Source organism: Solenopsis invicta, chromosome 9, assembly GCF_016802725.1.
Source record: "Solenopsis invicta isolate M01_SB chromosome 9, UNIL_Sinv_3.0, whole genome shotgun sequence".
Lineage (NCBI taxonomy): Eukaryota > Metazoa > Arthropoda > Insecta > Hymenoptera > Formicidae > Solenopsis > Solenopsis invicta.
In genome coordinates this window covers 9,977,002-10,003,554 of record NC_052672.1, presented here as the reverse complement: position 1 = coordinate 10,003,554, position 26,553 = coordinate 9,977,002, and the positions used below count along the sequence as shown (strand labels likewise).

At 42.9% G+C, this 26,553-nt stretch overlaps 1 protein-coding gene across 3 annotated transcripts in view; it reads left to right on the top strand.

The window, feature by feature from the left end:
• LOC120358716 overlaps positions 1-26,553 on the top strand; it is a 255,925-nt gene that overhangs the window by 98,379 nt on the left and 130,993 nt on the right. The gene's annotated exons all lie outside the window — the stretch shown is intronic.

Genomic DNA, 26,553 nt, shown 5'->3' with positions numbered 1-26,553 from the left:
CACGGGTGGAAATCGGGAGTCAGCGATTACGATTGGCCGACGATCATGTTCGGCGCGCCCAACGGCCGGTCGTGAACATCGCGGAATGACGTATCGGTCGTGCGGTCGTTTTAACCGTTTTAACGGCCCGGCGGAAAACGAGTGTCGGCAGCCACGCCGAAAGCCGTGTACACACACTCGTGACCGAGGCCGGACGGATGCAGCAACGATATGATATCGATTCCAATTCGTGCCAATTGAATCGAGCGAGCGAGCGAGCGAGAGAGAAAGATAGAAAGGGGGGAAGGCAGAGTAAGCGCGCGCGAGAGGGGCTTTGGCAGGACACTGCTGAATTAGTAGCATTGTTAATGCAGTAATCGAGTGCTTCATCGTTGGATGATTCCGGCGCGCGGGGTAAAGTGCCACCGGCCACGCCGGATGATGAGAGCGGGCGGGTCGAGTGTGTGGGCGCATGCACGTATATACGGATATGCGCGCGTGTGCCCACTCGTGTGATACAACGTGTCGTCATTCGGCTAAACCTGTATATTGATGCCGGGCGATGGCAAAAATTTCGTCGCAGATGCGGTAATTGTCCCGCTGATGGAAATTCGACGGGCATTAAAAACGCGAATACGCGCTGATGATTTTTCCGACACGACGACGGACGCGGCGCGACGCCGACCGATTGATTTGCGAACCTGGATTCGAGTCGTGCGCAAAGTACGCAAAATCAGACGAGAGGAGTTCACTCGTAATTTACCGGTGCGATTAAAAAAAAAAAATTTGTTCTATCTCGACTGTACTCATAATTCGTGTCAGTTGGAGAACGAAATGGAAGCGAGAGTTCTATAAACGTTTCGCGTGCGTGTATCCATGTAGACGACGCGCACCCGCCGTTTTGTCGCCGACGTTCATTTGTTTTTCCGAACAATATGAAAAAAGAGCATACGGAGGGTGCATTGGCGTGACTCGTGCCGACGATGAATGGAAACAATTACAAAAGTCAGCAGCGCGATTTTTTTCTCTCTCTCAAAAAAATTATTTAACGGAGCGAATTTTAGAGTATACAACAAAAGCGAACCGTGCTTGTGTATGGAATGGTGTTTATTTTATAAAGGAGGGCATATAAAAAAATAGCCAAAATTGGCAGAAACTGAACAGAAATCTAAAAAAAACATTCTACAGAGTTTCTTGATGTATATGAAAGAGAAAAATAATATTTTAAATGGCGGAAAGTGTGGGAAAAATTGCTGTTAACAATAAAATGTCATATAAATTATAATATTTAATGTATACGTGACATTATGTTTCAATTTTTTTTCTAAAGAAATTTTTTCTAAAGAAATTTTTTTTAATTACTTTTTGTTTAATCCAACTGAGGGAGGATACGGTGATACTGATCTCATTTTTTTTTGTTTTTTTTTATTTTATGTTTTTTAAAATTATGTTTTATTTTGTATGCATTTTTGTTTAATCTTTAGTATCAAACATTTTTTAATTTGTAACATATAATATTATTAAAGTATTATAAGATTATAGTACACATTATATAATACATTATATTTTTGTTTTATTCATTAAAATATATGAAAATTAATATTCATTAGTCTCAGAAGATCTCTTAGAAGCATCATTAAAATAGTTATTTAAAAAATTTGATTTTTATATACTTTAACAATAAGAAATAAAATAAAAGATATACATCCTGGATCAGAAGAATGATTTTTAAAACATTGAATATTTTTTATTAAAAATTGCTGTTATGTATGCAAAATGCATCAGCAAATGAGCGTAAATATATATTTTAAAATATACAAGTCTGATTATATGCAAAATAAATGAAGAAAATTGAAACATAATGTCTCTTATGTATTACGCTATTTTGTATGATATTTTATTCTTATCTTCAGCGATTTTCTCTGCACTTCTCAGCGTTATAATAAAATATTTTTTTTTTTATATACATCAAGAAACATCATGGAATTAGTTTTTCAGGTTTCTGCTTGGGGCCAATTTTTAATACATCATTCTTTCGATCTCATTGAAGTTTGTTTGATTTCTGATAATTATTTTTGATAAAATTCTTTGACTTTAAAAAACGATTATAAAAAAGAAGGCAACGCGATGAACTCGCAAAAACTCTTTACAAATTGTTTCGATCAACGTATGTGCATCGTCGATCTTCAGCGATCTATATCCGATTTTCCTCACGAAAACGAAAACGATCTCGCAAAAGCACCCGGGAATATGCCAACTGCAATATAGTCGGAGCGCGAAATGTATAAACGGCCGCTCGTGTATTCATGTACTCGACGTGTACCCGCCGTTTGTCGTCACGGCCGACGTTCATTCGTTTTTCCGGCCGAATGAAAAAGCCAGGCGGTGCACATAGCCGCGCGATCTGCAGCGCACACCCCCGACGCGACGCCCGAGTTTGTGTACCGTGGTGGGTGGCGACGCGACGCCCGGCGTCGCGCTCGCTCGCTCGCTCGCGCGTCTAGCCCGTTTGTCAAAACTCTTTATTGCCGTCCTCCGGGCGCTGTATTCAAAGCGAGGACTCGAATGTACACCGGTTGGAAAAGTGCGCCGCTTCAGTTTTATACATATATAACGCGCGCGGTTTGAGTTTTATGATTACCCGCGCGCGGCGAGAAAATATGCGACAGGACACGTCGACACGTACATGTTTTGCCCGTTTTTTCCGCTTCCCCGCCGTCCAGACCTGTCTCCGCTCGGGCTCTTCGAACAGCGACGCGGCCGGTTCGCGTAGCGGTCCCCGAAGAGATCCGCGTTGTCAAAAGCGGACCTGCCAAGTGGCCTTTTTTTCAGCTCTCACCTCTCGCGATTTCCACATCCGCTCGCTTCGATTTCGGCCGAATGCGGAAATCGCTCAGTTTGCGCAGGAAAACATGATTTTAGGCAAGAAATCCGCGTGTTGCTATTCGGCGAGAGTGTTGTCGTTATCTATATAAAATTACCTAGATAAAGAAATAGTTTTATCTTATCTGTGTCTAGATTATTATAATGTATATTATCTGCATCTTTATTTTGGATAAAAGAAATGTTTTTTTTTTTTTTTTTTTTTCGAATTATCTGAGATAATGTGAACAATAACGAGAACGAAGTATTATCTTTATAACTTCAATCTCCAAGTTTTCGTTTATCCTAAGAAGAAAATATTTCAAAGATAACAAGGTTTAACGGTTTATTTATCGCGAGCGATAGTAAACATAATTCATACATGTAGATAGAGATTTATCTTTGCTCGTCACACGCTATTCGTTATCATCGATGTTTTGGCCTCGAATGCAGAATGCGTACTGCCGCGCATATACATCTTGCGTGTTCATGAATAAAAGCGCGAGTATGGTAGATACAGCACGAGGCATTAGCCGAATAAAACAGCCGTAATACCGACTATGTTGAACACACCGGGAGGTTGTGGCGGAATTTTTGTTTCTATAACACTCGCGGTTATAGCAGAGCCGCAGTAAATTTTCATTTTTTTTTCCACCTGCACACTTTTGCCGCGAGCAAGCGTCTAGTTATAACTTTGCTGCCGTTAAATGTTTCGAATAATTAACGAACAGCATCGTAAAAACTATCGTATTAAAACACGACGCGATAGCCATTTGTATAATTCCAAGAGCTACATTTTTTTTTTGTTAACATATAAATTCTATTTTAAGAGGAATTATTCTTGGCGTTCTATCGAGAGTGCGCGGGGCAACGGAAATTAGCGATACAACGAGGAGAGGGAAAATATTATTACAGTACAAAAGACGAAGGAGATTCGTGTAAGCCTAAGTGTTGCTCCATTCCGTAATAAAATAGCTCCTTTGTGTCGTCTATCTCTCACTCCCTTTCTTTCTCCGCTGCTCTCCCGCGAGTACGTATAACTTTTGTGACAAGGAAATCCTGCACGCCCCTTAGGTGCTCCCGCGTGTTCGTTTGTGTACATAATACATATGTATGTATTGAAAGGATTTGGACAAGAACTCGCGTGTCCTTTCAAGCAAAAGGGGAACGAACGTCTGGGTCCTGAATGGCAGAACGAGAAAGTAGACTGACACCTTCGGAGTCGCCAAGCATGACGTGTCTTCGAATTTAGAACGCCGCGTTGTCGTCGGTTCGAACCTCTGCCCTTATCGCAACGTGATACGCGACAGATTCAATCCCGGATGGCGAAACGCGTTCTAAAGAGAATTTCAATGTTCATATTTAAATTTACAGTTTAACCAATGCGTTCGTAGCTGTTCTCGCATTTAATCTTTTGTCGTTCCTCTGTCTCTTTTGACACGCGGAAACCTCCAATTTTAATTCAATTCATCCGGCGATCCCATTCACTCCGCCGTTACCGTCTATCACGAGGCACATGTGATATCGTAATTTCAGTAAGATATCGTGGGAGAGAGTTGAAAGCGTAAAGGACAATCAGCGATTCGGACAACACCGACGGCGTTTGATTGTATAACGCCTGTTACGACACGCGCTGGCAACATCAAGAGTGCACCACGGCGAACCGGGCAAGAACGCTTAGCCGGGTGAATACACGATGTGCATTCTCTGCCGCACAGGGGTCGAACGCACAATGGGCATGAAATCCGAAAAACGGGGGGAGACTGCGGATAATTGGCCGGAGCGTTTGCGTAGCGTCAAATCGCGAGGTCAATTCGCTCGCATTGCGAATCTGGCACCCACTACCCTCCTCCTCGTACACACACACACACGCACACGCGCGCATCTCCGCGTCGTCGTCCGGCTCGCTCTTCAGCGGTCCCGTCGACGAAGGGGATGAAAATCGAGGTCTAGCCGGGAATATATATGGATGACGCGGTCATTCGCGCCGGCGGCGTCTCTGCATCTCGCGCGTACGATTGTACACGTGCTTTTGTGTACACGCTCGGATCGGCGAAAAAAAAATTCATTTTTTTTCCTTTCGAAGAGAACAAAAAAAGAGATGGGCCGGCCGGTCATTGTTAGACTTTATTCGAACGCATATCGGGATTCACCTGGGCTCTAACTCACAATGCCAGACAGGAAATGGAATTTCGATTACGATCGCTCATTGCCGTCGCGTATTGTAGAATCGGCTTCTCGGGGGAGTGATACGCGTTATAACGCTGATAAAGCCGGTACACGCATTTTCATGGACTCGAAATACATACGCGGGACTCGAGAACCTCGCTGACGACGACGTCCGACGACTTGATGCGCGGGCACGTAAACGAGTTTGTTTTTCATAACATGGCGAACGAGTGAAGCGCACGTTGCGCGCATTATTTATGAGATTACCGGAGATTATGGAAAGGTGGTCCTGATATCAAGCGGCTCGTTTCCAAGACCGATTACTGCGTCGCGCGTACACGTAAGAGAGGGTCGCCATATGCATACCACTTAATGCATTTTTTAGAATATTCCTCATTTGATGCTGTTTTGAATGTAAAGTTTGAAATTGTAGCTCGGTATTTCAGTCATCTATTATTACATGTTAAATTTTTTAATAATAACAAATTAATTTACTACCAGTTTTTCTACTATGAAAAATGTGATTTAGAAAATCGGTCCTAAAACGTACTTGTGTTCTTTTAAATCGTATTGTCTTCGAAAGTATTGAATTTATGAATTAAATTAATTAAAGTATAAAGAATCATTATTAACTAATATTAATTTTATTAATAATTTCTTGAAAAAGCGATCAAATTTTCAATAATTAATAAATAACAATAATGAAAAGATAAAAAATAAAACTGGCTTGAATTTAATTTTGTAATTGGCATGTACTTTTAGTCATAGCAATTACTAATTTTTTTATTATTACTTATCAATTTTACATTAGTATCATTTCTTTATAGTAAAATTTGTAGTGAATACGAATTAGGAACTTGATGGAATTTATAAAAATGTTGATTTAATTTTTATAATAATTTTATATGTGTATGTACAATGAGTATAAAATATTTTATAATAAGTTTTTTTTATGAAAACATAACAATTAAAATTAAAATTGTATAATTATGTTATTATCAGTTAAATAAGTTGATAAAAAATTTATATCAGATGTACCTGATTTTTTAAATTTCTTTCTATATTACTTATTTTTTATTTTTTTTATTATTTTTGTTATTAACTATTGCTCATATGAAGTAAAAATGTGAAATGTTAAAAATGTACGCTTTAGGAGATCGATCGGTACGAATTCGGCAACTTTTTCTTATTTCCAATGCTCCGGTGGTTCACCATCTTCTCAATTAAGAAATCATACAGCTTTGACGAAATTTTAATCGAATCTTGTTTGACTTTTATAGTTGGATATTTTTACCAGTGCCAGATTTAGCACACGATTCACTCGGATACGATCTCCCGTTTTTCCATATTCCCGAGTATACTTTATTCGGCGTGTCTCCCGTTCTATCACGCGTGTCTATTATGCGCCCATAGAGCCGCGAGAAAGATACACACGAGGGCGTCGGGCTAATCTGGCGTGCTCTTAGGGTGGATTCGCCGTGGTATTGCCACTCCGATAAATAAATCAACTCGTAAGCAGCCACCATTAGGGCTCTGCGGTGTGTACGCAATACTCACACCCCGCTTGCAGTACATACACTTCCTGCTTGGCATCTATCCTCCGCACTATATCTTCAGGTCCGTTTTGAATATCTCTCGCGGGAGTCGAGCTTCTCCTCGTAACTTTCGCACGCCACGGCTTAACGTTATTCGTTTACGTGCTCGTAAAAACAAACGGCCGCACGCGTTTTTACGCGGCGTTCGTGCCGTTGTACACGCGCATCGAATCGCGTCGACGCGACGTAACAGATAGCGTTGGTACACGCGAAACAATGTCAAGGCATTATATAACCGATGTGCGCAATAAAATGTGGTATCACGGGTTCTATCTGTGCGAATATGATTCGATCAGGTTTTACATTAAAGCTATGGAAATAAACGCCCGGTTCTCGCACGTTTTTATCGTTAGAGGTCATGGGTCATGGGATTTCGTGCAGTAACAGGGGCTGCAAGGGCTGTTATTAGATGCCGGGGCGATTAACGCAAGAGTCGCAGGGAAGTTTTCCCGTTTCAAGAGAAAAATTCTGTAGAGCTTTTCCCTACGCGAGAAATATCCTTTTCTTGGAGAAGAGAAGATTTTAGGACGGTTCAAGCAGAATAATCCCCGTCACCGTGCCGTCTACCATCGTCGACAAGGGTGGAAAAAGTGGATAACCCTGCTGGAAGCCGGTCGGCTAAGATGATGAATCTAGCGCGGAAGCACTTATGACGTACGACTCGGAAAAGCTTGGTAGGGTGACTCGTCGCACCCTGCAGCTTTGTTTTCCGCATCAGCGGCACCGCCCCCGGTTGGATTACCCGGGGTGATCAGCTATGAAATTAACTTGCTCGCCCCCACGCGCTCTGTCTCTCTATCACTTCCTGACTCTTTGCCTCTCTCTCGTCTATAAAATAACCGCCAAAAATTCTGTCGTGCTACCATTGCGATCAAATAATTGCGTAATCGCTTATGACAGTGTTTAATTTGTTCAATTTGAAAGATCGGAATTTTTAATATACTTCCAAATGTGCGCCTCGATATCCCCCTACTTATGGTTACTTTGACTTACGAACGCATGCGCGATTGCGTAGTTTTAATTTTTAATTACTTGTTAATTCATGTTTAAATAATAATTTTATTAAAATTTTTTTAGTTGAAGTTGGCTTTTAGTGCTGATATTTCTTGTGTGATTTTATGTACATTTTTAAGTTTATCAAACTGTGCACCGAATACATTTTTTTTAAATTTTGAAACACAGTTCTAAGTCGAACAAGAATAGTAATATCATAATATTAAATTGATAATCAATTTAATAACAATGATGTTAACAAGCAACTATTATGGCAATGATGACAATAAGAACCGTTTCGCCCAAATGTAAAGAATTTTTGTTATAACATACTTTCAAAAATCGAATCTACTATAGATTTCTTTACACTTTTCGGAACCTACGTTTTACTTTATTCGAATGTATAAATGTATAGCTATAAATATAAATATATTTGAATGTATAAGTATAAATAATACAGTTGACACTGAAAACGATTATAAATGAAATTATGGAAACTGCAACTATTTTTTTTCTTTCAGTGTGAATGTCAATTTAATATTGTAATATTACTATTCTCGTTTAACTTTAGATTGTGTTTCAAAACCGAAATATTTATTCACGCAATGTGAGTTTAAAAATGTATATTTAAATCACACAAGACATATGAGCTTTAATTGCAAGATCTAGCTGTGATTTAATGATTCATCTTTAATTAGTTGTATTTTCATATATTATTTAATATTTTCTTTATTGATATTTATTAATTTTATAATAATACTAAATATAATATATTAAAAAATGTATTCTTAAAAAAACAGAATGTTCTATCATTTAAATTGAAGAATCTAAATAGATTTGTAATAATAAAATAATTGTTTTTTATTACTAATGTTTAATTTATACAAAATAATACTATTAATACTTCAGTTTAGCGCATTTGATATAATATTGTCATTCGACATGCGACTAAAGTCTTGGAATGTAATCTCGTCGGAAGTAGAGAGATGATTTATAATCATTCAATTAATAATTTTCACATTTTAAGATATGCTCGTTATAAACTCGATTTACACACCTTGCACTTGAATACCCAATCTATACAGGTGTATGTATGCTTTCGTTATTTCACTATATGTTCCGATCGCGTCAGTTATTTTTAACGATGCTTTATCATCGCGCAACAGCAGCATTGTGCCTTTAAGCAAACAACGTCATGAACGCAAGGAGCATTCTCGGTGTCGAATGGCGTTGAATGGACGCTTAATTTACCGAGCATACCGTACATGAAAAATACTGTTAAGTTAGAATCGTGGTCCGGCTGGATCGGCCGTGGATCATCCCACCTCGGCTGATAGGGAAAAGGTCGCGTCATCGTTGTCGGGGGGGAACGAGAGAGCCTCCTCGATCATCCAGCACGTCGGCTGTATAAATATCTTCTTCCTGCCTATAAAAGATACCCGTAATTACGGCGCTTTCGAGCAGGAACACGTCCGGCACTTCTGCGAAGTCGATACGTCACAACGAGACGCCTCGTTGCCTCGGGGTTGCGGGGTGCATCGAGGGTAGCTGGCGGCTGTTTTGCCACCGATCTCCGTAGAGTCGCGGTTACGTTACTCGGATGAGATCCGCGGATCAGAGTCTCGGGCACGTTCGTGGTGGGGAATAAAAAAAAAAGGAGAAGAGACGGAGAAAGGCGGACATAATAATCCGTTTTGAAAAACTCGTGACGTGGTCGAAATTACTCCAGCATCTGTCTGAACGTCATGTAAGCCGAGCGAAATGTTTTCGGTCCTGTGTGGTCAAATATATTTGTTGAAACGAGTCGTGTATCCATCAGCATATATAATCCTCGATTCTGATATTTATCAGGCCACGGAAAATCGACATGACTGGCGTGCAACGCGTAAATAAAATACGACGTGAATTTTTAAAAGAGGACATTAGTGTCATTTATATTTTCTTAATAAAAGTTGATTTTATTCTACAAATGTATCTATAACGCATAATGATATATATATCTTTCTCTTTTCCGTTTGTTAGAATAGAACGACGAGCTTATTCGGTGAGAGCCGCGAGAATCCGTCGTATATATATCCGCGCAGCTGCCTCTCGGAGTTTGTATTATGCGAACACCATCTGCATCTTTTTCGTACGAATGTATGAATGCCGGATACACATCACACGTACCTACTGTGACATCGGCGTCAAAAGTTTTCGACGGAGCCGCTCGTGGATTCGAACACGCCCGGTGAACGTCGTTTCAACGAGATCGTCGCGCAATTTGGGAAACTTCTTTAGAATCTCCACCTCTCCCCTCTCGCGCCCGCACGGCTCCGAGAGGCAATTGCGCGAACTTTTTGATGCGGATGCTTTCGAAAGCCAATCTTGCGGCTTTGGGGTACCGTCGACTTCCAAACTGCTACTTTTTCAAGATCCTAGACTCCGTTCTCTATCCGTCTTACTTGTAATATAAACTTCCAAGAAGTCGTCCCCTTACCTTTATCGAGCCGTTTCGTCAGGATCTCTATATTAATTTCGCGTATTGATTTTATGCGAATAGGTCGGAAGAGTTAAGGGTCGGAAAGATTGCTACGCCCGACAGTAGTAGTATCATGATCGTAACCGTTTTCTTCGTGCTTCTCCGCGTCGCACAAAATCACCCTCCGCTATACACGTAGCGCGGAGAACGCTTTATTTCCGCATATTTGCTTAAGTTACGTATAACTCGCTCTTGATGGCACTTACTCAACTGAACGCACAGTTCTTGCTCGTTTTCCTCGCCGGGCTTGCAAGTGGCTCAACGCCGCGTCGAATTGGGGTAGGAGAGGTTACTTACGACGCGACGCAGGTAAGTAGCGATGTAAGTGGTTGTAGACAACCCGGGCCCAGGCGTCATAAGCAGCAGCCGCTGCCTAATGAAACTACAAATCTCCTCGCCCTTTAGGCACCACCTGTTCTTAGAGGGCCGACACCGCCCGCTCCCGCAACACGCGCTTGTGTGTGACACACGGGTTGCTTATGAGATTCAAGATTATTGCATCGTGTGTCAGTCCGTTGACACGCTGATACCACGGAAAGCGTTTCCTCGATGTGACACGTCGAGTAATTGCGTGCGATTAATGTTCACGTCAAATTTACATTGGGATCTTAGAGACGAGGGGAGGAGGGGGATTAAACATTGTACAGTGTTCTGTGACACTTTAACACCCGAAATTAAGTGCCCTATTCGCAACGTCTATTCTCAATTACCTGATGTGAATCCGTACAGAGCTTGCAGCAACATTGTTGCAACGTTGCAGCAATATTGCTACAAAATATTTCTGCAGGCTTTCGTGCTGTATGGAAAGCGACATCGGGCTTATATTTATTCGTTGTTTCTTGCTGTGCAAGATGATAACTAATTCTGAGCAGAAATATATGGCAGCCTCTAAAAATATATACACGACGTATCCAGCCGCGTGTCGAGTTCGTTTTGGGCTAAAAGTGGACGCAGCTCGTTTTGGAAATAGCCTCTTCAATTATTCGCGCCGCGTTCGAACACGTCCCTCTGTCTCTCTCTCTTTTTTTTTTTCACGACAGCAGAGAACGTTCACGCGCTGAAAGGGGTATGAAGGCGCACATATATTCCGGGCGGAAAACGTACGGGAGCGATTTTACGTAGCGACCGCGGAGTCCTATCGGCGCGACGCCGAATGGCGCGCACCAGTCGTTGTAAAACAATTATACGGTGTCGTCGGGCGCGCAATCGATATTTCATCAATTCCATTGTCATTGCCGGGCAATCCCGCGTGTCATGATTATTGTTTGCAGGCCGCGTGTACAATGAAAGCACCCGCTATTGCCGCCGCTGGTATGGAAGAGCGGTACAGGGGCTGTGGACACGGAAAGGTGGAAGGGGGCGGGCGAGGGGGGTGGCCTGATAAACTGCACCCATTATCAACCAACGATTTCGTACTTTTCACAAACACGTTCGTTCCGCGCCTATTCATCCTCTTTCTCTATCGTCGTCCCTTTTTCTCTTTCGTCCCCGCATGCATTCTCTCTCTCTCTTCTCCTGCTCCTCTCCTCTCTCTTTTTCTAGTATCCTCTTTCTCCGACCACCACGCTAGTTCATCTATGAACGTCTCTCCCTTGCACTCGCGTCGCTCCCACGTCCCTGCTCTCAACGCGGACACATTGATGTTTCATCGGGCGTTCCAGCTATCCATAAATAAATGCGCTTGTTACCTACACACAGCGGACTCACGTAAAGCGAATATCTACACGCTCGACATTAATACGCATTAACATCGGAACGGCGCGGGGAAGGGTGGAGCGGCGTTGTTGATGTACCGTCGGAAATCGCGAGCCGAGCTTGTTAATTCGCTCGACGTGTCACGGCCAGCGTCGGAACATTCAACGATAAAAATTACGCCGCGTTGTATTTTTTATTTTCTCTTTGTTTTTTTTTTACTGTTCGCGCTCCGCGTTCCTCTTTTTTGCAACAGAACGGACAACAACGATACGCGACCGTGGAACTGTACAGCGAAAACGAGGGAAGAGCGAGTCGATGGCTCGTAAAATGATTAATTGGATGAGTCCTGGAATGAGTCCGTTCCGGGATGTAGGTTCTGTTTGCCGCGAGGCACTAAAGGCTGTTTGCGCCGTTTCGCCGCGGTCGGCGGAAACGACCACCAGTCGTCGCGCGCTCGTCAATGGACGTCTCTGGTTTTAAGACACTTAATTCAATCATCATTTTCTCGCCGACAGCGCGCGTACCCGCCGGGATCCGCCTGAACACACGTCGTAAAAACGTTAACGCGATTGTTATCACCCTTGGTCGTTTCGCGTCTAAGATGACTCATATAATATCGAGTCCGGAGTACAATGGGAATTACCTCGCGCGCGTGAGCAACGTTCGATCTGTCAGTGTGCGAATGTTATTTCATACTTTATTAAGGGCGGAATAAGCTCGAGGACGATTTCACAAATTGTTTGTACACTCGCAGAAGATATAGCTTCATCGACCAAATAGTGTAAATCGATTAAAAGAGATATACCCGAAGGTACGGATGTACATTTCTCTTTTCTTTTTTTTTTTTAGTTAACGACGATCTTCCACGATATACACAATTCCTATAATTAAATTGCTACATACGCCCGCGCACGTAATGGAAATAATTAATACCTAGAGGCGAATGAATGGCGCAAGGAATACCAATTCAGCCGCGCTCGCAGTGTATGCGCAGCATTAAAGTCGTTGAATAATTCTCGCGGAACGAAGAGCGATGACGGGTAACGAAGATAAGAGGTGACGGGCCAGACAATCCGGTATTCCTACACTCGATTCCTCTTAGAGGAAGGGCGATGAGACTTGATTTTCTGCACGACGCTTGAAATTCTCGCGGCTCTCAATATCTCGTCGGCGTCGTCGTAGTCGTCAGTGCGGCACAGCGTCGCGAGACGCGCGGCATCAAATATTCAAGATTTTACCGATGGCGTCAGCCACGCCTGTCACACCTCGCGTTACACAGGTTCCCGATCCCCGCTGGTTCTGCCAGCCATTTAGCTGATTTAGCGGCTGCGAGAGTGGAACACCCTCCCGGTTTTCCGGCTCTCGCCGTGTTCCGCGTGCCGTGACACGCGAATCGAATTTGTCAAAGAAGCCGTTTTCCACCGCTACTTCTTCGTGGCCCGCGTCGCCGCCACTCTCTTTTCTCTCGCGTCAACGCTTTGTCCCAGTTGCTCTCTTCTGTCACACGGGAGATGAGCCCGAAGAATAAGGCAGCTGTCGACACGACGTTGCCTGATTCGTCAAATTTTGTTGATTTTTTTCCGAAATGGAAACAAGTGATATCACAGTTATGACGTCTTGTAAATAATTAATTTAAAAGTAATTTTTGACAGTATAATATACAATCGATAAAAAGATATCTAATCAGAATATAGGAAAATCGCCAATATTGACCCACTCCTAAAGCATCTTTGTATTTCTCGGAAACTAAACATTGCAACGCATTAATATTGATAAAAATATGATCTGTTTAAATAAAAAAAGAAATAAAAACCTATAGTATATTCATACATTTATAACATTTTTTATATAAAATTTTAAAACGGTTTTTTGAGAAATAAAAATAATTTGCACTATTCTTGCAAATTGCATAGTTGAAACAATAGTGAGTATATTATTAGTAATATTAAATCATTTTATATATTTATAACTTTCTAAAACTTTTATTTATATTTTTGTCTTTAATATTTTCATTGTTATGCGAAACAGAAAATTGTACAACGTAAAATGAATTACTTCTCTTCGTGAGAATAGACATTAACTATAAAATCTTCAACTACAATATTGACAAATGTTTTAATGAATTTGTTTATATTTTCTTTAATAAAGTAAAAAAAGTGTACAAAGTGGAAGGCTTAAATTCTAGTTATTTAATTTTATAAATTTTGTTTAACAGATAAAAATACATTTTATTATTTAGTTTATCAATTTATTTTACACTTATATATATAATTCTTTCTCTATGTGGCCGTGTCTGAATTTTATTATTGTTGTCTAAGGTCAGTTTTGAGGCACAATTTTTCAGACGTTCCTTTTGGATTATATTGCAAAAACGAATTATTTAATTATTACAAAATACGAAAGAATATTATAAAAACTGTTATATCATCTGATAGAAGACGCTTTCTAATGTATTTATATTGTTAAAGTTTTATTTTTAGAAATGTTATTTAAAAACAAAATAGGGTGCCAATATTGGCGACTCTCCTCTACTTACATATTTTTAAATCTATGTTTGCGCATACATGATTGGATAAATCAAGAAAAATATAAGAAATTTTCTCGACTTAAAAAGTTAATATCGATCGATAGATCTTCTTACAATAATTTTAGCTGGTCATGCAGAATAACATGGCCTTTCATTAGAGGTAGTTTTCGACACGTGAGACGAGTTCGCGAACGGGATTAACCACGAAGCGGATCTTTCCAGATTGGCGTTCGATATAATCCAATAAACATCATTCGATGCAGTCAAACGAGCGGAGTCTTTTATACAGGCGTCCCTACCCGAGTACGATCGCGCGATCAGCATATATATTTGTATGCATTTGCACTCACCGGCGAGAAACGAGTTCTAAACGATGGGTAATTTGAGAAGACTGTCGGTGACCATGATCCAACTCGAATCCACCCCCGACGAGCGCGATGCCTCTCGCTAGCGAGAGGAGAGTATTATACACAGGGGTTTCATACATAAAAGGGGCCGAGTGGTCCTGATCCGGGTCTACGTAAGTAATATAAGGGTTCCCCGCGACCCTTCCGCACAAGGGTTGTATTCTAAGAGGGCATGAATTCGACGGGCATACTCCATCGTCTCCCGCCTGCCTCACGGCTTCTCCCGCTCCGCGTCGAGTCGAGTCGAGCCGAGTTGAGTTACATTGCATAAGTAACGTCATGAACCCTACGACCCTCGACTGTAAACTGTGCTTATTTGGCCCGGCAATAAGAGCCCGCCTTAGATATAGGCAAACGACCATTTGTCGAGCGTGCGTCACTCTATCCCGTAATGTGGACTCTAGAAGAGAAAATTGTCTATCATCTTCAAGAATGCGTGAGAAGCGCACGACCGAGACGGTGCGGAATAGACATTACGGAATAACGTTTGAGAAAAAGATTGTAATGTGCAAGACTAAATAATACTAGAAAGAGAGAGAGAGAGAGATAAAATCATGAACAATGTAACTGATCCAATTTGGCAATAGATAAATTATTAGAATTCGCGCGAGATGAGAGTGCGGGGGGGGGGGGGGATGAACCGAAAGCTGGATAGAAGTGAGAGGCGGTAGCGTGTAAACATGTTCTTAACAGATCGATTCACATGCCCTAGCCTCACGTATATCTACCTTCTGACACAGCCAGACGGTCTTTCGGGATACCTGGCCCGGCTGAGTGACAGCCGCCTTCTCCTCGACAAGCTAATACCAACCTACGTCTGTACGCGCACCATAAAGAACGAGGAAGGCGAGGGGAGGGCCCCTTTCGCGTTTTGCAGCTTTCTGCCTTCGTTTTGCCGGCAACCGACGTGTTAATCAAAATGTTAGACAAGCCACTTACACGATCATCGTGACGTTTCCATTTAGGCTGCGCGATATGTTCCGACCTTTATATACGTTGAAACGGATCCCGTGAGCGACGGCACGACGGCGTTGTAGCTGGCTGCTAATTAATAGTTACGGTAACAACGGCATGTCGCTTTATTGCCAGCCCGTATCAAGTCATGGCAGCGTGTATTCTTCTTAACATCATCGCGTCTGAAACGTGCGTTATACTCGCATATATATTGGCAACTGCCCAAGAACAACGTAATTGCTCGTAGAGAATATTTTTTCGTATTACGATCGCAACATTGATAGGGAAAAGAAAAAAAAAATAAAGCAAAACAAGAGCTCATAGTAATTACAGATTTTGTTAAATCGATTAGTTTTTTTGTATCACGTTCGGTTACAAGCGGGCGAGAGAAAAGTATAATTATAATCGCGAGATTAATGTTGATATGTATATTAGCGAATATTAAGAAGATACATTATGCCTGGGAAGAGAGAGCTGAAACTGAAGGAAAGTACGTTGAAGAGGTTGACGAAGCAAACGCCCCGAGATATGCAGCCCAGCGAACTTCACTGCGCAGACAGTAGCAAAACAACTGATCGTTCATCTCCCTCCATCACCGGCTCGTTCTGCTTCGGCGGTTGTTTGTGGAAGCGACAGAGTTGTTTCGGTTCAGACGAGCGCGGGAGAGCCGAGCTCGAGCCCGTGCGACGAGTGTTTGCCAAATGTTTGATCAAAACGTTTGTCGCTTCTTGTGGCGAGAGGGTTCCAAAATTAAATGCGACGTTTCGACTGATTGCCAATATACGAAATGCGTTACGCGTTAGCGTGCGCCTTTGCTGACTCTGGAGCCAGTCGCTGTCGGAAATCCAGCTGCACGAGTGCGCCGATCGATGGTACTGCACCGCTGCGGATGCGACGGTTGATATCGCGGTATCGTAATTAATCATCGTATATACGGGATGGAGGGGGGGGGGACGGAATACGCTCGAAGCGTATATTTTTTACGCGACCGATTCTTTACAGCGCTCTTACAACGTTCGCGCGCAAGCGGAAAAATATTTTTCAAAGACGTATTATGCGCGGCTCACATCACACCGACAGACGAGTGCATAACAATATTGGTACAATCGCGTTTTCGCGCTTTGTCGTACCTCGTTCATGGACAAAGTCCCGTGTTCCACGCTTCTATTCATAGTCGACGAGCTTGTCAACGGATAATGAAGACACTTCCTCGATGAGAGGACTTGCGTGCGGAGGTTTAAGTCAGCGCGTCCTTAATGCCAGCCACGTTTTCCCTCCTTACACTACACAACCACAAGCGGTCGATCTCTCGCAATCAGATGTATGCACGTACCCTATACCGTTATTACTCGTGGCAGGCAGCCACTGAAACGTTCAATTATCTACGCTGCCTGCATCACGGGCCATTGTGGGGGCCTTATTCGATCCGCGCGCTGAAAACAGGCTGCCTCGAAAAGTTGCCCTGAATGAACGTCAAACGATGTTTCGAGTCATGAATGTCAGGTGCTCGCATCGGCGAGTCTCTCCTCGCCTCCTTTCCATTCTCTCTTTCTCTCTTCCTCTCCCCTTTCTCTCTTCTTCTTTACCCCCACCAAGGACGCGCCTCCATGACTGGGGACTTACGTGGATGTCCGAGGGATCCATGGGTCGCTAATCAGGTCCTTCGCCGAGCATCGACAGCAGCAGCTCCCTCTTCCTTTATGCCCACTGTGTATTTTGACGGGTCGAAGAATGACGGACCAATTACGAGGCAACGTAAGGCCGCGGATTTTGACGCCTGAATACGCCGCATACCTCTTACAGTTATTATGCTCGAATCGAGCAGTGGTGGTGAGAGACCGGTCGACTCTGGTCTCTCGCTCTGAAGGCTAACGAGCGATAAATCGCGTGGGCCCTTCTTGGGATGAAGCCGTGTCGTCGACTACTCGATAGAGAGACGACCGAGCTGTAGCGACATGAAAAGCACATTGCTGCTACCGTAATATAATAACGTAAATGAAGATTAATTTAGAAGCGCGAGAATTTTAGCGTTTAACGCAGCGTATTATTTATTCAGCTCAAGATCGTGTATTCTGTAATATTATTTAATATTTGAATTTATAACATAATCCAGTGTGAAGAAAGTTTTTCAATTCGTCGATTGATCAGTCGCATTATGCGCAGTTTGCTCTGTGAAGCTGCATTTGCGCATATTGCGATTGATCAATCAATGAGTTAAAAAAATACTCGCCGATATTTAATATAATACTATAGCAATGTGATTCGAATTGTAAAAAGCTTTTTTGAAGTAAATAGATCACAAGCGCGCGCACGTAGATGTTTCACCTATGCGTAAATATCGTTATTAAAACATCTCTTTTTATGAGCATTGCGGACTCCGAGGTGACGTAGTCGTAACAGGTTTAAGGTAGCAGTAAACGGAACATGTAGCCGTCTCCATGTTCTTGTTTCCGTGCTCGCCAATCTACTCTTTCTCCTTCGTCGGCGCAGACTCTCGGGAAAGTTAGGCGAATGAAAAAAGTTGGCGCAAACCCTCAAGAGAGCGCTGAGTAGTTAGCGGACTTCGGAATAATCTTCATTGAAAAAGTTCGTCTAAACCTTAGAACGCCGCGGCTTGTATGCCCGACTCGATATGAAGAGCTACAGGGAATGAGATATTTTAGCCAAAAGTCGCGATAACGCGCCAACGAGTCAGCCGCAATTAAAGTGACTTAAGCCTTCTAGTTAGTTAAAGGGAAATTAGTAGAGCGAGATCTTTTTTTTTTATTTTCTATTTGTCCTTCTTTCCTCGCGCGTTTAATCCGACTCAATATCTCGTCGTAAGCAAACCACCGTCCTTAACTCCTCCGAGTTCTGCTTTCGTAGCATGAAATAGAATCCGTGAGTTATTCTCTTAGGTCCATGGTCACACGAGTCGAGTTTGGAGAGGCTCATTTTTCAGATGGTGATTTTTCGGTTAAATTCACTCGTGTCGTTTTAGTTCAGGCAACTGAGGTATATACCTGTCTCTACCGTCGGCAAAGAACAAAGGGGAACGCCGTTCCACTTATAAACACCTCTTACAATCCCAAGTAAATAGATGTATATTCTTCCTTGAACTGTTTGACGTGTAATAACGATCCTTACATCTGCTCTCTCTCGTCAAACGTGTACGTCAAGAACAAAATAGGAAATTTTCTTTTACACCGTGTACGTTCAGCCAATTCGATATAATACGCGCGGAAGTCCATGGCAAATCGACCGGTGATAGTGTAGAAAGATCTGTATCTACTGAAGAAGCTTGTTTACGACAGACGTGCAAACTTACGATATTTAATAATTTGGTTGACGCCACGAACATCTGCCGCGCTCTCTCGGGGTAACCCTTTGCTCGTTCCCCGGTTCTTATTTCGTCCCTCTCCCCTATCACGCTCTATTGTTTAATTAATCATGTTGTATTAATAAAGCTCGCCTAATTGAATTCACTGATTTCACATCGTTAATACGAGTTTCATTTAAATTGAATGAAATGTCGCGCCATCTCCACCCACCTTACGCGCCACACCATTCAGCCACCCTTCTTTCGCTACCCTCTCGCACCCTCCGTGCTTCCCTTGCCCATCAAACGTGCACCGTCGCTGTGAAACCGGAGCCACCCTCAAATTGTTCTTTTTCTCTCACTGTTTTATTGATCTTCACTTCCTCCTGCTACAGGGCTCTAAAACGATTTAAAAGATAGCCTATTTCTCATCATCGGTAGGACCGATGCACCGAGAAATTTGTTCTTTTCGCGCACCTTTTTCCATTGATCTGATATCGATACATATTGTTTTAATATAAATCGTGAAAATAAAAAAGATTATTTGATATTAGTATCAATCTGTGATGTGATTTAAATCAGAAAGTTCTTAAATTCTCAAAGACTCTACTTATCACCCAATTTAATACATTTACATATGTATTAAATGGAATATATATTAATATTCTCGATTGATTCACGTGTAAAATATTATGATTTTATTATTTGATATTTTTTAAAAATGTGAATCATTTTACTAATTGTACTATAGAAATAATAGTATCATGTGGAATTTATACATCAAAGGTCTACAATGTACTAATTGGAATGTATCGTTACTATTCGAGTCTATTGCATGAGCCTCGTAACACCACAATCGTGTCCGCAGTCATCTTTGTTGAGAGACGTCACGTACGTCGTCAGAGACATAATTAGGCGTGAAGCATGGTGCGTGCAGGTGCGAATTCACGTAATACTTTCCTTGATTTCGTGGCGTGAGGGCACGTGAGGGAGCGAATAACAGAGTGTCAGACAATCCGAACGACAGGATAGGTCCACAGGCCTCGACTCCAGGCAACAGAATAGGTGCCGTGGCACGTTCACGGCACTTGCCGTCAGGTTGCGCTAGGTTGGCCCGGGTCCAAGCTTCCAAGATCCATATAGGTGCCGTTCAACTGTGTTGCCTGCCCCGGCAGCTTGCGAGCTTATGGGAGGAGCGTACGCGAGAAGGCCGTACCTCGAACTCCGCCTCCATCCGAGTTCTTGTCTTTCTGCAGGAGGCGCTGCTGTGCTCACCACGGCACTATCCGCAAAGTTTCGTCGAGGCACGAGCGGCTGCCACGGACACGCGTGGATGTTGCCTTCATACCTTGATGTCTTCCGGATTTGATACGGCTCAAGCGCCGAAACAATGCTTCGAGTAGCTTGTGCAAGAAAAGAAATGTAGATCTCCCTTCGCTATACATATATTGCGAGATTATCATTTATCTTTCTATTCTTTTGTCTAGAAACACTGATGAATACAATAAATATAATTTGATAATAAGATTTTTAAATTCACTATTGATTATAATCATTTAAAAACTGTTGATAAAATTTCTTTTTTAGATTTATCTGTGCTACCTTTCTCAATAGCTTGTATAATTTATTTTTTTTATTAAGAGAGAAATCAAGTTAATAAAAGATTCACAGTCAAAAAATGAAACAAAACTTCCGAGATCTCCGTAACTTTTCTCTTTCTTTCACAAATACGTGAACGTCGTATTTTAAAAAAATTTAAGAAAATTATTTTCGTCATTTTTTCAAAGTACGCGTTTAATACGTGTCTTATAGTAATACGTGAAAATAGATATAATAATGTCTTTTCTATATAAGGGCGTTGCAAACGTCAGAATGACTACGAGCGCACCGCCTTGTCCGTCTGCTCCTTTATTTCCGGTCCGTGCCTTTTCACATCGTGTTGTCTGCTTTTTCCAAGTTGTCCGAGGGTCGGCCGCCAAGTTTATTCAGTCCGCCAAACTTTGTAGTACACCGTGTCGACTGCCAGAGGGCAGTAGCCCGATGGACAAGAGGTGGGAACCGGAACTGAACGCCTGGCTCCGGACATAACCGTCCCCTCATCTCCCTCCGTCGCCTCCGACCTCCTTCTCCTTCACCTCCACCTCCGTGCTCCTTCGACCAGGCGCTCGCGCGCACACATACACGAGTCGCGCTTTGTCCGGTCTCTCGGACGCAATTAGGGTGGGTCTCGGCCTTCAACCCCCTTGGGGGTGCCCCTTCGCTAAGTAGAAAAGCGTGTATCCACCTCCGACCTCGAAAGGCGGTGGGGTTCGTGTCTGGCTGGAACGGACCCCGAACGGACGGACGGATGGACTGGACTGACAGCAGCTGACTACCAGTTCGGCCAACCTACTCCATCTACAACCTTTAGATACTCTCTCCCGTATCGTCCAGTTTCACTTCCTGGACCTCACTCTTGACCAGCTTAGAGCCCTTGGTCCTAAGACAAACATTCCGGTAGTACGTCTGTATCTTTTATGGCATGCACGTATCCCTCGTCCTCTCGGTTACTAACTTTTGTCGTACTAGGTATTGAAAGATAGTATCATTATTTATTGAGGGACAGAATAAAAAATTGAAGCTCGTATAACTGTAAGATAAAAGTTATTTTAACATGATTATTTAACAACAATCGAAGGAGATACAGATTGAATGAAAAATTTATTACATTTTGTTAATTGATAGTCATAGTAAAACAGAGAGAAAGAGAGAGAGAGAGAGAGAGAAAGGGAAATAAAATATTGTACTGTTATTTATTATATAGACATTTTTTTAAAATTCCTCGGCATAACATTGATATCAGTCTTGCGGAACTCTTCAACATTTTGAATTGGTAAATTTATCGCTCGATCTTAATGCAAGGTGGCGATTGAATACTGACAGTCTCGTCTAAACCAAACGTGTAAATGGAGGTAATTCTCGCTCGTCATTCCCCTACCTACCCCGTTAGCAGACAAACTACGAGGGAGCTCTAATATTACGCGAGTACGTACATACTATTACATATCCTGCCAGCAATGCCCGGGCAGCCGCGATACGGTCGGTTGGTAGAATATCCTTTGGAACACCCCACAAGGGGCTCGTTTGTCTAAGCACCCCTCCCACCCTCCGTGGCAGCGTTCCACGAGCACGTGGTTATGCCCACTTCGTCATCGAGCAGGAAACGCACGAATAGAAGGGTGGAAAGGGAGGGAGAGAGGGGAGGGGGGGTGTATTCTGCGCTGTGCTTCGAGAGACCACACAAGCCATTCCTCTACGCTACCTACCATCGCCGCATACTACCCCCGCTATCGTCGCCACCATCACCACCACCACTACCACCACTACTACCACTACCACCGCCACCACCACCATTCAGCATCTCTGTCTTCTCGGGCGCGCGTTCCCGGTGGCCCATTCGCCCCTAAATTGTGAATAATGTTGATTATGTAAAAAGACTTTACGAGACGTTATTACCGTCATTGCGATTACGATGTTATACGAGTCGCAGGGCGCGCGTGGCCCCGCGATGCTCGTAACCCTCGAGCTACCATCGCCCGAACACCTTTTCCCTCACTTATCCTTACCCCCTCCCCCCCTCCTCGGTGCTTCACCTCGGTACGGTCGCTCTCCCTGCGCACGTATCATCTGTAATTCACCTGCGTTAGCCTCCACGATTACGAATGTCGTACTCGCGAGACGAGAAACGAGAGAAATAGATACGGAGAAAATTGTCGATAAAAACCGGTACTGCGTGTCGCAATTCAAGGGTTAAAGATATAGCATACATACCGAGCCTTATCAGTGTGAAAAGCGACAAAGTTATGCTCGCTAATCGACAACTCATCGCGTGCGAAGAGAAAGTTATATAAACGAGCGACCATTGCACGTTATATTCCGCCAAACCTGTCAGAGTTCCGAGACGCTTTTACCATGGTTTAAAAAACCCATGAAACTCATAATCTACGTTTTTACAAAAAAAAAAAAAAAAAAAAAATAGCGGGTCGGTTGGGTGTCACGATACGTCCGTTCGTTAACGAAGAGTGCGCGGTGGCGGAAAGGGCGCGGCAACGAAAGAGGACAGACAACACCGGTGATCGAGGAAAGTTCGCCGAGGTGAAAAGAGACGCGCGGCGGTTTGGTACGGCACTGGGTACGTAGCGGCGAACGATGATGCGCCAACGAGATAGGGTAGATTGCAGGCCCGCGCCGCGTGTCCCGTTGGTACCCGCGTCGGTATCCGTTGGTATCCGCGCGCCTGGCCAGAGCTGATACGGTCAGCCCCGGGATAAAGTAGATATTAACACGAGATGATCCGTTAATGAAGCGTATGTTCTACGCCGCGCACACGCCTAGCTTTCTCTCTTCCTCCCTCTCTCTTTCTCTCTCTCTCTCCCGTTCCCCCGCTCTCATTCTCTTCCTCCCTTCACTTCATCTTCTGTCCCGTATCCGTTTCCGTCCCTCTCGCTACAGCCGTCTCTCTCGTAGGGCAAAATACATACCGTACCTACCGCCTATTACGAGCAGCCTTTCCTGTTATCTTATCCGGACACCGCCGGTCCGGTCGCGAATTATTATTAACCTGCATGCACGTTGTCCCACTCCCTCTACTTTTCACCCTGTCACCCCGTCAATGTTTTCATCCGCTATAACAAGGCAAGTCGTGACGCGCAGCGCGATACCCACGAGTTCAAGCCAATCCATCGAACGAATGTCGTATTAAAAGAATAATGTTCTCGCAAATGAAATTGATTATTGTTACAATCGTGAAAAAAGGATTATCGCGACGGAGTGTTGTGTTGTCAATACGTATTGTAAATTCAATCTGTAAAATTAGCACGCTCGTCTATATGTCGCGAGCTCTGTTTCGTACCATTAACACCCGATAGCCTTGTAACTTTAATAGGCTATTGGTTACTTCTTTAATCGCCCGCGCTTTCGACACGATTTTGAACAACATTCAAGTAACGCTTGCCAATAGTTTCGCTAACTATTGGTTAAACGCTTCCTAAATGTTTCGCTCGCTGCTTTTAAAAGCGGACTCGGCATAATAAATTTGCATATTATTTGCTTGATTAAAGTATTTTTACTTTCATTAAAATACAAATACGCTCCTGTTTGTAATGCGTCCATTTTCTATCATCGATATCACTACTCATTGCGAAACCAGCAGTCACGAAGAACAATAAACGGTTTTTGTTCGAGCGCGGCCTTGGGTCATTGGGATATTCGCGTGTAAGCGGATAACGACGTGCATAAACGAGTCATCGAACACTGGACTCATTCACAGCTGTCCTCGTTATTGACCACCCACGACATCGATCGGTCGGATGTTCAGGCTATCTGTATCAGAGAATTGGACAACGATTTCGAAACGCATCGAGCCGGCTATATAGCGAAATCGAACGTAAACACGTTTACACAACCACTGAATTTTAATTGAGACTTCCGGTTATTAGACAACATTAGCGAAATTATAATATATTTGAGGCATTTAAACGTATCTAGAAAATACTCGAAACAAAAGTTAATTGTTGAACTTTATAAATATAATTTTTCCCAACATTGTTCGACACTGCGCAACATTCTAATATAATTATTACAAAAGGATGTTAAAATAATGATAATCAGTCAATTGTCTTGCCAGCACTATTTGCAAACTATTCTCCGTTTCATTTTATGATAATGTGAAATGCAACCGTAGATCAAAGTTCAGAGTAACAAAAAAGGTTAAAGGACAACCAACAGTCAAGGTGCAATCGTCAAGCGTGATATCAAGGCGGGCATCTCGGGTGGCGCCAAGGTCGCAGTTAACGAGGATTTCGTCTGGCCATTCAGCTGGTCTCTTTTGTCGTCGTTGCCGATTCGACATGTATATACCTGCGGACTCGCCTGAGAACCGCATGTTCTCAGGCCACATGAGGACCCGCTTGTACATCCGTGTTGCACATTTCACCGTCTTAACAAAACCAAACGACCACCGTGCTACACTTTCCCATTCTTCCTCGTCCGCCAAATAGTAAAAGGCGGTCTACGTAAGATCGTAGCGCGGTACAAGCTCGAAGAAAAGGAGTAGGTAGACATCAAGGTGGTGGCGGTGGGACAGAAGGGAACCGCAAGAGAGTGAACGAGAGTACAGTAGCGACGAGGATGGAACGATCGAGAGATCTCGAGTCGCGAGAAAGCGAGCTCGGGAGACGTCGAAACGAGGGGTAGAAGGGAAGAAGAGGCGAACGAGAGTCAGTAAACCCGAACAAACCATTCACGCGAGCCCCCGCGAGCCCTTGGAGTACCTGGAAACGGTGCTAATGATATGCCCGAGATCGCTGGTCCTGAATGGAACCTTTCGGGAATTCTCCGACGGTTTCGAAGAATTAGGAATTCCGAGGACAGGTTCTGTCCTCCTCCCCCCTTCCCCCTCCCTTCTTTCCGCCCTTCAGACTTCCCCTTTCTTTCTGTCTTTCGCGAAGCGGTTTCAGAGCTGACTCCATAAAGAGGTTGTTTGTGGCCGCAAAGAGGCGGGCGAGGCGTTTTGTGAGAGACGCTTCTCACTTCTCTCTATCCTTTCTTTCTTCCCCCCCCCCTCTCTCACCTGCACTCACTGTTTCCTTTTGCATCTTCCGTTTTCTCTCCATTCCTCTTTGCTTGCACGCCGCTACCGCTGTAGACTGAGATTTATAAGCGCGAACGAGTCTTTCAGGGACGCGCTAGCAGTTCATCCTCGAATGGGAACAATTTGGAGGATAAGGATGTGCCGGCGCGAAAGCTGTGTTTAGGGGAAAAAGAGGAGTCGGTCGAAGGGAGGAGAAATTTTGCGCCTGCAATTGTGCAAACCACTATATCGATTGCGAAACATTACAAATCAGACGGGAGTAATTCTGTTATTTTATTCTGCGGGAAATACTCGATCGAAACTTTATTTTTGCGCATATTTATGAACGGGTTAGATTTGATGCTAATGGAAACCGTAAAGTAAACCAAGCATCGAATTTTAGAGCCAAGAATGCTGACGTTTATGTAGCAATTAAAAGAAAGCTATATTTTTACAATTTTATTGCACCCTTATTTGATTTATTTTTTATCTTAATAGTATATAGTATATAATTTAAATAAACTCACACTGTGTAGAATACACTAATGAATACACACATGTATAAAATATAGAATAATGTAATAATAATAATATAATCTAAATCTTTAAAAGCGAACAAAATGATTGAAAATTTGCAGGTTTTAAGTAATTTTCTAAATTTTATCATCGCAATAACGTCCATTTCCATCAATGTGGATTAACTCTAAGAACTAAAAAAAGATAAAGAGTAAGTTAAACCGAGATCAAAATTAATCTACTTTGATGGAAGTAGACATAAATCGAACGTTCATCCATCTTCGCATACTCCGACCGTATCGCAATCGAGCAATGCAAATACAGGCAAAAAATCGAGAGACGGGCACGAAAGGAGCGCGAATTCGCCAGTTTTTTTTTTGCTGTTTCTTTTACTTCCTTTTTCCGACTAACGAACCTATAAATATAC